This window comes from Mustela lutreola, chromosome 8, assembly GCF_030435805.1.
Source record: "Mustela lutreola isolate mMusLut2 chromosome 8, mMusLut2.pri, whole genome shotgun sequence".
NCBI lineage: Eukaryota > Metazoa > Chordata > Mammalia > Carnivora > Mustelidae > Mustela > Mustela lutreola.
This window is the reverse complement of record NC_081297.1, coordinates 102,792,642-102,802,923: the sequence shown is the minus strand read 5'-3', so window position 1 is coordinate 102,802,923 and position 10,282 is coordinate 102,792,642.

Here is a 10,282-nt window from a genome sequence, read left to right as displayed (position 1 = left end):
CCATATACAGTAACAGTCACCTTACAGGCAATACAATGGCCCTAAATTCATATCTCTCAATAGTTACCCTGAATGTTAATGGGCTAAATGCCCCTGTCAAAAGACACAGGGTATCAGAATGGATAAAAAAACAAAACCCATCTATATGTTGCCTCCAAGAAACTCATTTTAAGCCCGAAGACACCGCCAGATTTAAAGTGAGGGGGTGGAAACAAATTTACCATGCTAATGGACATCAGAAGAAAGCAGGAGTGGCAATCCTTATATCAGATCAATTAGATTTTAAGCCAAAGACTATAATAAGAGATGAGGAAGGACACTATATCATACTCAAAGGGTCTGTCCAACAAGAAGATTTAACAATTTTAAATATCTATGCCCCCAACGTGGGAGCAGACAACTATATAAACCAATTAATAACAAAATCAAAGAAACACATCAACAATAATACAATAATAGTAGGGGACTTTAACACTCCCCTCACTGAAATGGACAGATCATCCAAGCAAAAGATCAGCAAGGAAATAAAGGTCTTAAATGACACACTGGACCAGATGGACATCACAGATATATTCAGAACATCTCATCCCAAAGCAACAGAATACACATTCTTCTCTAGTGCACATGGAACATTCTCCAGAATAGATCACATCCTCCGTCCTAAATCAGTACTCAACCGGTATCAAAAGATTGGGATCATTCCCTGCATATTTTCAGACCACAATGCTCTAAAGCTAGAACTCAACCACAAAAGGAAGTTTGAAAAGAACCCAAATACATGGAGACTAAACAGCATCCTTCTAAAGAATGAATGGGTCAACCGGGAAATTAAAGAAGAATTGAAAAAAATCATGGAAACAAATGATAATGAAAATACAACAGTTCAAAATCTGTGGGACACAACAAAGGCAGTCCTGAGAGGAAAATATATAGCGGTACAAGCCTTTCTCAAGAAACAAGAAAGGTCTCAGGTACACAACCTAACCCTACACCTAAAGGAGCTGGAGAAAGAACAAGAAAGAAACCCTAAGCCCAGCAGGAGAAGAGAAATCATAAAGATCAGAGCAGAAATCAATGAAATAGAAACCAAAAAAACAATAGAACAAATCAACGAAAGTAGGAGCTGGTTCTTTGAAAGAATTAATAAAATTGATAAACCCCTGGCCTGACTTATCAAAAAGAAAAGAGAAAGGACCCAAATAAATAAAATCATGAATGAAAGAGGAGAGATCACAACTAACTTCAAAGAAATACAAACTATTATAAGAACATACTATGAGCAACTCTACGGCAATAAATTTGACAATCTGGAAGAAATGGATGCATTCCTAGAAACATATAAACTACCACAACTGAACCATGAAGAAATAGAAAGCCTGAACAGACCCATAACCAGTAAGGAGATTGAAACAGTCATTAAAAATCTCCAAACAAACAAAAGCCCATGGCCAGACGGCTTCCCAGGGGGAATTCTACCAAACACTTAAAGAAGAACTAATTCCTATACTCCTGAAACTGTTCCAAAAAATAGAAATGGAAGGAAAACTTCCAAACTCATTTTATGAGGCCAGCATCACCTTGATCCCAAAACCAGACAAGGATCCCACCAAAAAAGAAAGCTATAGACCAATATCCTTGATGAACACAGATGCGAAAATACTCAACAAAATACTAGCCAATAGGATTCAGTAGTACATTAAAAAGATTATTCACCACGACCAAGTGGGATTTATTCCAGGGCTGCAAGGTTGGTTCAACATCCACAAATCAGTCAATGTGATACAACACATCAATAAAAGAAAGAACAAGAACCATATGATACTCTCAATAGGTGCTGAAAAAGCATTTGACAAAGTACAGCATCCCTTCCTGATCAAAACTCTTCAAAGTGTAGGGATAGAGGGCACATACCTCAATATCATCAAAGCCATCTATGAAAAACCCACCGCAAATATTATTCTCAATGGAGAAAAACTGAAAGCTTTTCCACTAAGGTCAGGAACACGGCAGGGATGTCCATTATCACCACTGCTATTCAACATAGTACTAGAGGTCCTAGCCTCAGCAATCAGACAACAAAAGGAAATTAAAGGCATCCAAATCGGCAAAGAAGAAGTCAAATTATCACTCTTCGCAGATGATATGATACTATATGTGGAAAACCCAAAAGACTCCACTCCAAAACTGCTAGAACTTATACAGGAATTAAGTAAAGTGTCAGGATATAAAATCAATGCACAGAAATCAGTTGCATTTCTCTACACCAACAGCAAGACAGAAGAAAGAGAAATTAAGGAGTCAATCTTGTTCTTTCTCCATTTACAATTGCACCCAAAACCATAAGATACCTAGGAATAAACCTAACCAAAGAGACACAGAATCTATACTCAGAAAACTATAAAGTACTCATGAAAGAAATTGAGGAAGACACAAAGAAATGGAAAAATGTTCCATGCTCCTGGATTGGAAGAATAAATATTGTGAAAATGTCTATGCTACCTAAAGCAATCTACACATTTAATGCAATCCCTATCAAAGTACCATCCATCTTTTTCAAAGAAATGGAACAAATAATGCTAAAATTTATATGGAACCAGAAAAGACCTCGAATAGCCAAAGGGATATTGAAAAAGAAAGCCAATGTTGGTGGCATCACAATTCCGGACTTCAAGCTCTATTACAAAGCTGTCATCATCAAGACAGCATGGTACTGGCACAAAAACAGACACATAGATCAATGGAACAGAATAGAGAGCCCAGAAATAGACCCTCAACTCTATGGTCAACTAATCTTCGACAAAGCAGGATAGAATGTCTAATGGAAAAAAGACAGCCTCTTCAATAAATGGTGCTGGGAAAATTGGACAGCCACATGCAGAAAAATGAAATTGGACCATTTCCTTACACCACACACAAAAATAGACTCAAAATGGATGAAGGACCTCAATGTGCGAAAGGAATCCATCAAAATCCTTGAGGAGAACACAGGCAGCAACCTCTTTGACCTCTGCCGCAGCAACATCTTCCTAGGAACAACGCCAAAGGCAAGGGAAGCAAGGGCAAAAATGAACTATTGGGATTTCATCAAGATCAAAAGCTTTTGCACAGCAAAGGAAACAGTTAACAAAATCAAAAGACAACTGACAGTATGGGAGAAGATATTTGCAAACAACATATCAGATAAAGGACTAATGTCCAGAATCTATAAAGAACTTAGCAAACTCAACACCCAAAGAACAAATAATCCAATCAAGAAATGGGCAGAGGACATGAACAGACATTTCTGCAAAGAAGACATTCAGATGGCCAACAGACACATGAAAAAGTACTCCATATCACTCGGCATCAGGGAAATACAAATCAAAACCACAATGAGATATCACCTCACACCAGTCAGAATGGCTAAAATCAACAAGTCAGGAAATGACAGATGCTGGCGAAGATGTGGAGAAAGGGGAACCCTCCTACACTGTTGGTGGGAATGCAAGCTGGTGCAGTCACTCTGGAAAACAGCATGGAGGTTCCTCAAGATGTTGAAAATAGAACTGCCCTATGACCCAGCAATTGCACTATTGGGTATTTACCCTAAAGATACAAACGTAGTGATCCAAAGGGGCACGTGCACCCGAATGTTTATAGCAGCAATGTCCACAATAGCCAAACTATGGAAAGAACCTAGATGTCCATCAACAGATGAATGGATCAAGAAGATGTGGTATATATACACAATGGAATACTATGCAGCCATCAAAAGAAATGAAATCTTGCCATTTGCGACAACATGGATGGAACTAGAGCGTATCATGCTTAGCGAAATAAGTCAAGCAGAGAAAGACAACTATCATATGATCTCCCTGATATGAGGAAGTGGTGATGCAACATGGGGGCTTAAGTGGGTAGGAGAAGAATAAATGAAACAAGATGGGATTGGGAGGGAGACAAACCATAAGTGACTCTTAATTTCACAAAACAAACTGAGGGTTGCTGGGAGGAGGGGGTTTGGGAGAAGAGGGTGGGATTATGGACATTGGGGAGGGTATGTGCTTTGGTGAGTGCTGTGAAGTGTGTAAACCTGGTGATTCACAGACCTGTACCCCTGGGGATAAAAATATATGTTTATAAAAAATAAAAAATTAAGAAGATGAGAAAAAAAAATGTTTTTCTGGGGGCTCAGTGGATTAAGCCTCCGTCTTCAGGTCAGGCCATGATCTCAGGGTCCTGGGATCAAGCCCTGCATTGGGTTCTCTGTTCAGCAGGGAGCCTGCTTCCTCCTCTCTCTCTGCCTGCTTCTCTGCCTACTTGTGGTCTCTCTCTCTCTGTCAAATAAACAAATAAAATCTTAAAATATTGTTTTTCTGTAACTACTAAAATGTTCACATTTGCAATACAGTTTTAAATAAATTCCTTCTGGATTGAATAAGAAGGAAAGGAGCATGACATCAGACAAGACTTGGTGTAGCTATGACTCAGAGATAGCTTCTTTCCCTCCTGCTGCTTCAGCAGCTGGACTCTCCTTGTCTGTCTTTCTTTCTTTCTTTCTTTCTTTCCCTCATCCTCCTTTCCTTTCTTTTCCTATCCTTCCTATTTTTCTTTTATTGAGGTGAAAGTCACGTACAAATGAGCAATTCATTTGCATTGAGTACATTCATAATGTTGTGCAACCACGACTTCTATCCAGTTCCAAACCTGGATTACTCCCAAAAGGAGCCCAGCAATGACTCCCTATTCCCCCTTCTCTCAGCCCTGGCAACCATCAGACTGTTCTATGTCTTCAAGTATTTACCCATTCTGGATGTTTGCCAGAAGTGAAATCATACACTATGTGACATTTTGTGTTCAGGGTCTTTTATGCAGCGTATAGTTTTCGAGTTTATCCATAGTGTAGCATGTCAGTACTTCATTCCTTTTTATGACTCACATTCTGTTGTATGGATATCTTACACCTGGATTATCCATTCAGTCCTTCGCAGATATTTGGGTCCTGTTTTCTTTTTAAAGATCCTAGGCCATGGGCACTTGGGTGGCTCAGTTGGTTAAGTGATTGCCTTCAGCTCAGGTCATGATCCTGGGATCCTGGGATTGAGTCCCACATCAGGCTTTCCCTGCTCTGTGGGGAAGTACTTCTCCCTCTCCCTCTGCCTGCCACTCCCCCTGCTTGTGCTCTCTCTCTCTCTGTCAAATAAATAAATAAATAAATAAATAAGATCTTTAAAAAAATAAAGAACCTAGGTCAGATGATGTACCTCCTTTGTGCAAATCTTCCATATGACCAAGAGTGGAAGCTGAAGTCCCACTAATGGCTTTAAAGGCTCTGACCTGTGTCCACGTTTCCTCTTAGATGTCACATTTTTCCACCCCCCCTCACTTGCTCTGCTTTGATCACACAGGCTTCCTAGCTGTACTGAGTACACTAACCATGCACCTTCCTTAAGGTCTTTGCATTGACTGTAACTTGTGACTGAATAAGTATCCCCATGACTAACTCCTTTACTTCATTCTACTGTTGCTTAAATGTTACCTTTCCATTGAACCTTCTGTGATCATCCTGTTTACAGCCCATGCCCATCTGAGCCCTAACATCATCCTTATTTCATCCCATTTTCTCCGAAGCATCTATCATTTTCTAACTGTGTATAACTCATTTATAACTTACATACGTTTTACGTAAGTGTTTACATATTTTCTGTCCTCTCCTTCCTCCACTACCACAAGAATGCTGTATGAAATCAGTGATCTGTTTTGTTTATTGATGCATCCTAAGCCTCATTAAGCCTGAGAAATAACAAGCACTCAAACAATATTTGGTGACTGAATGGATTAATGATGCGAGGGAAAAACATGTAGAGTTCAAGCCACCTAGCACAGGGCAAGGAACACGGGCTGATTCTTAGAGGATTTTCATGCACTTTTCCTCTTCATGATGTTCCATGAGTCCAGCTTCCATGTCCATTTTCTTTCCCATCCAGATCATTTATAGCACTCTTCATTCTTTCTCTAGCCTGGTCTCATCCATCCTTCTGATGATGTAAACACAAGATAAACATGTTTCCTGGTGGAATTGACAGAGAGGGACCAACCTTTTCTGAAAGGACAAAATCAAGATATCACCATATTAAGTATTTTGATCAATTTATGACTATTTCTTATCTATATCTTCTGGCTCTATCCTAGAAAAGTCCTATTGGGATTTCAGAGCTGTTTATGGAACGACTGATTTTAAATATATCCACTTCTTATTTTTAACTATATGGATTTTAGGATTTATAATCCTAAGGAATTTCTCCAATCACTGAGGTCATTAAAGAAATTTAAGGTACCATACATTCAAAGTTGTTCCATTATTTTATTTATCACTAAGAGGAAAAAGTGCTGATAATTAAACTATTATGTGATGCTTTCTTCTCCTCCTCCTCTTCCTCCTTCTTCTTGAGATTTTAGTACTCCTTTATCAGTATGTGATAGAATAAATGACAAAATATCAATAAGCATATAGAAAATTTGAGTGACACTCTTCACCAACTTGACTGATATATTTAGGTGATCCCATAACCGTAGAATACACATTTACAAGTACACATTGAACATTCACCAAGATATATCCTGTGTTACTAAGCTATATATAAAACTAAGAAATAATACCATTTACAAGAAAATCAAAATGTAAACTACTTAGGAATAAATAAATTTTAAAAATGTGCAAAACCTATATAATGAAAACTACAAAATATTTTTCTTTATCTTTTTAAATGTTTTTTATTTTTTAATTTTTAAATTAACATGCAATGTATTATTTGTTTCAGGGATACAGGTCTGTGATTCATCAGTCTTACACAATTCACAGCCCTCACCATAGTGCATACCCTCCTCAGTGTCCATCACCCAGCCACCCCCTCCCTCCCACCTCCCTCCACTCTAGCAACCCTCAGTTTATTCCCTGAGATTAAGAGTCTCTTGTTGTTTGTCTCCCTCTCTCTTTCATCCACCCCATTTTATTTTTTCCTCTCTTCCCCCATGATCCTCTGTCTTGAAAACTACACAATATTATAGAGAGAAATTAAATATCTAATAAATGGAGTGGTAAATTGTTCATGGATCGGAAGTCTCTATTTTATCATTATGTCTTCCTCTATAAGTTGATCTCTAAAGTTATGACCATCCAGTCAGGGTTCCAGTTTATAAGCTGGTTATAAAGTTAATGAGAAATTCAAAGGCTATAGAAGAGTCAAAATGATCCTGAAAAAGAACAATATTGGAGGACTTCACTATCTGTTTTCAAGAATTAATAAGAAGCTCCACAGTCATCAAGATGGTGTAATATTGGTGTAAATAGATCAATGGAACACAATAGAATTCAAAAATAGACCCACACATATACAGTAATTGATTTTCATTAAAGTTGACAGGAAAATTCAATGGGGGAAAATAAGTCATGTCAAAAAATGTGACTAGAACAAGTAGGTACTATATGAAAAAATGTCATTGTATATTACATTCATAGTACATATTTATGACAAATTACAATTTTGAGTCTATGTTATACATACCCCACGAAATAAATTATGCATGCAACTGCTCTATAAGCTCTCTCAAATCTCAGGAGTCGCATTTATTCAGTGTGCATTATTAAAGAGTTGCAATTGCACCGAGGACACAAGGGCATCATTTAGAAAATAGTTTGAAGCTTTAAATACTATTTTATTTTCTCGGGGAATGTATGAATGACTTTCTATTTTTATTTATTGTTTTAAATTCAAATTGAATTAAGTAACATATAGTGTATTATAGGTTTCAGAGGTAGACTTCAGTGATTCATCAGTCTTTGCCTTCTTACCATTTAGCACTTGGTTGTGGCCCTGCAAGAAAATACGTAATTTTAGTCATTCTTCCAAAGATAAATATTTGCTTCTCCAACAGCAGATTTGCATCCCACTGCTGTTCTGTGCCTTTCTGTGAACACAGTAACTTTTATTTCATTGCTGAATCATAGTGCAGTCTTTCTAAAGATATTTGAAAGGCCATGAAAAATGCATGTAGTAACAGCCAGACACACAATTCCAAGGAGGAACATGATGGGAAGGAGGCACTACTGCACCAGGGGCTGACTTGGTGATGTCATCATGAGTCTCTATGGATCATAAAACAGATTGTAATTTCAGAGCTATTAAAATGTGGGGGGAAAAATCCAAACCACAAATGTGTCTTAGAGTCAACAAAATGGTTTAGTAATTTGGGAATCCCAATTGGTTTTTTTGTTTGTTTGTTTGTTTTGTTTTGTTTTGTTCTTATTTATTTTTTTTTAAAAGATTTTATTTATTTATCAGAGAGAGAGAGGGGGAGAGAGCGAGCACAGGCAGACAGAATGGCAGGCAGAGGCAGAGGGAGAAGCAGGCTCCCTGCTGAGCAAGGAGCCTGATGTGGGACTCGATCCCAGGACGCTGGGATCATGACCTGAGCCGAAGGCAGCTGCTTAACCAACTGAGCCACCCAGGTGTCCCCCCAATTGTTTTTTTTGGTTTGGTTTTGTTTTGATTTGTTTTGTTTTCCCCTCCTACAGAGGAACAGATACAAAGTTGCACCACTGAGATCTCCAAGTGAGCTGTGATTCTCCCTTTGCTCATTGGAAATGCTTGACCATCAGAGAAAACAGCTAGCGTTCTCTTGGGTGTGTGGGGGTGGAAATGAATTTTAAGGGATTCAGGGGATGCTGGCATTGAGGAATTGGAGTAGCCAATTGTGCTTTTGGCCAGATCAATTGTTTTCATGTTCTTCCATACATTATCTGGGAGTGGCAGTTCTAAAATGCCCACCTAACGGTCCTAGTCTGCTTTCTGGATGTGTGGGGAAACTGACCTCCTCATGCCCACATACTCTTTGAAATATTGCCAGATCATCGTGCACCCTTAACTTTTCTCACTTTCTTCAACCATTTCTCCAAAATTCTGAAAGCTGGTAATAAACTTTAACATTATTCAGTATTTATTGCACATTTACTGCACATACGATGGTCCAAATGTTTATGTCTCCCTCCCTTCTTAGATTCATATGTTGAAACCTAACCCCCAAAGTGATGGCATTAGGTGGGGCCTCTGAGACACGGTTAGGTCACGAGGGCTGCATCCTCATGAATGGGATTCGAATCTTTATAAGAGAGGCTCCAGAGAGATCCCTTGCCCCTTTTACCTTGTGAGGACACAGAAACAGGTTGACTGCAACCCAGAAGAGAGCCTTCACCAAAGTGCGACCATGCTGACATGTGGATCTAGGACTTCCCAGCCTTCAGAACATTGCTAAATACATTTCTTTGGCTTAGAAGATATCCAGTCTGTGGTATTTTGTTATGGTGACTGAACAGACTGAGACACATTTATTGTTTGAAAAATAGTGATGCTAAGTTACCACTTCTAGAGTGCATCTGTGGCTGGCCTTGTGTGGAGGGTTTTACTGATACTACCCTATTTGTTGCTCATCACAGGCCTGTGAAGTAGGTACAATTATTGCACCATTTGAATGATGACAAAAATTGAAGCTCAGAGAGGATTAGAAACTTTACCGTAGCTATACAACTCGTAGCATAGCTCTGTCAAAACCGACTCTTCTTGTAATTAGTAGCCATTTTTATACAGTTCTGCATAAGGAGCTTGTGCAAATGATGTCAAAAAAATACAAACACATGAGCAGAGACTTTGTTTCAAACTGGTGCCCCAAAGACATTATGTACTTATTCTAATGGTTTTTCTGTTACTTGGGACACTTTTGGAACACCCTTTGGGAATTGTCTTTAGGACCTGTGTTCTGAGTATCATCTTTTAATCAATCACGATTCATCCTTCGAGGTCGGATTTGACTGAAGGACCCTAATGAGGCAGATCTACCTACTCGGGCTTTGGATGACTATGATCAATGGGACAATAGAGTTTTCAGTCATAAGAAAATGACCAGTTTCCTTGTGTCTCTTGTCAACCAAAGCAGAGGCCTCCTTGGGATGTGTGTGATCCTCCTTGGGTCATAACAGTTTGAGAGACATGAGACATTTATGTAAATGCAACTAGGAGGAATTAAAAAATAGAACACACATCGCCTTCATTTATCAATATTAGCAATTTGTGTCACACTTATGTTTCGTTGGTACACACCAGGGACCTCAAATTAGCTGCTCAAGGCAATGAACAGCTCCTGGAAGTATTTTGTGTGGTCCTTTTAGTGCAACCACACAGTGTGTTAATGGGCTATAATTAGGGAGATTTTAGGCTTGGTGGCAAAATAAGCAATTCAGTTCCGGTTG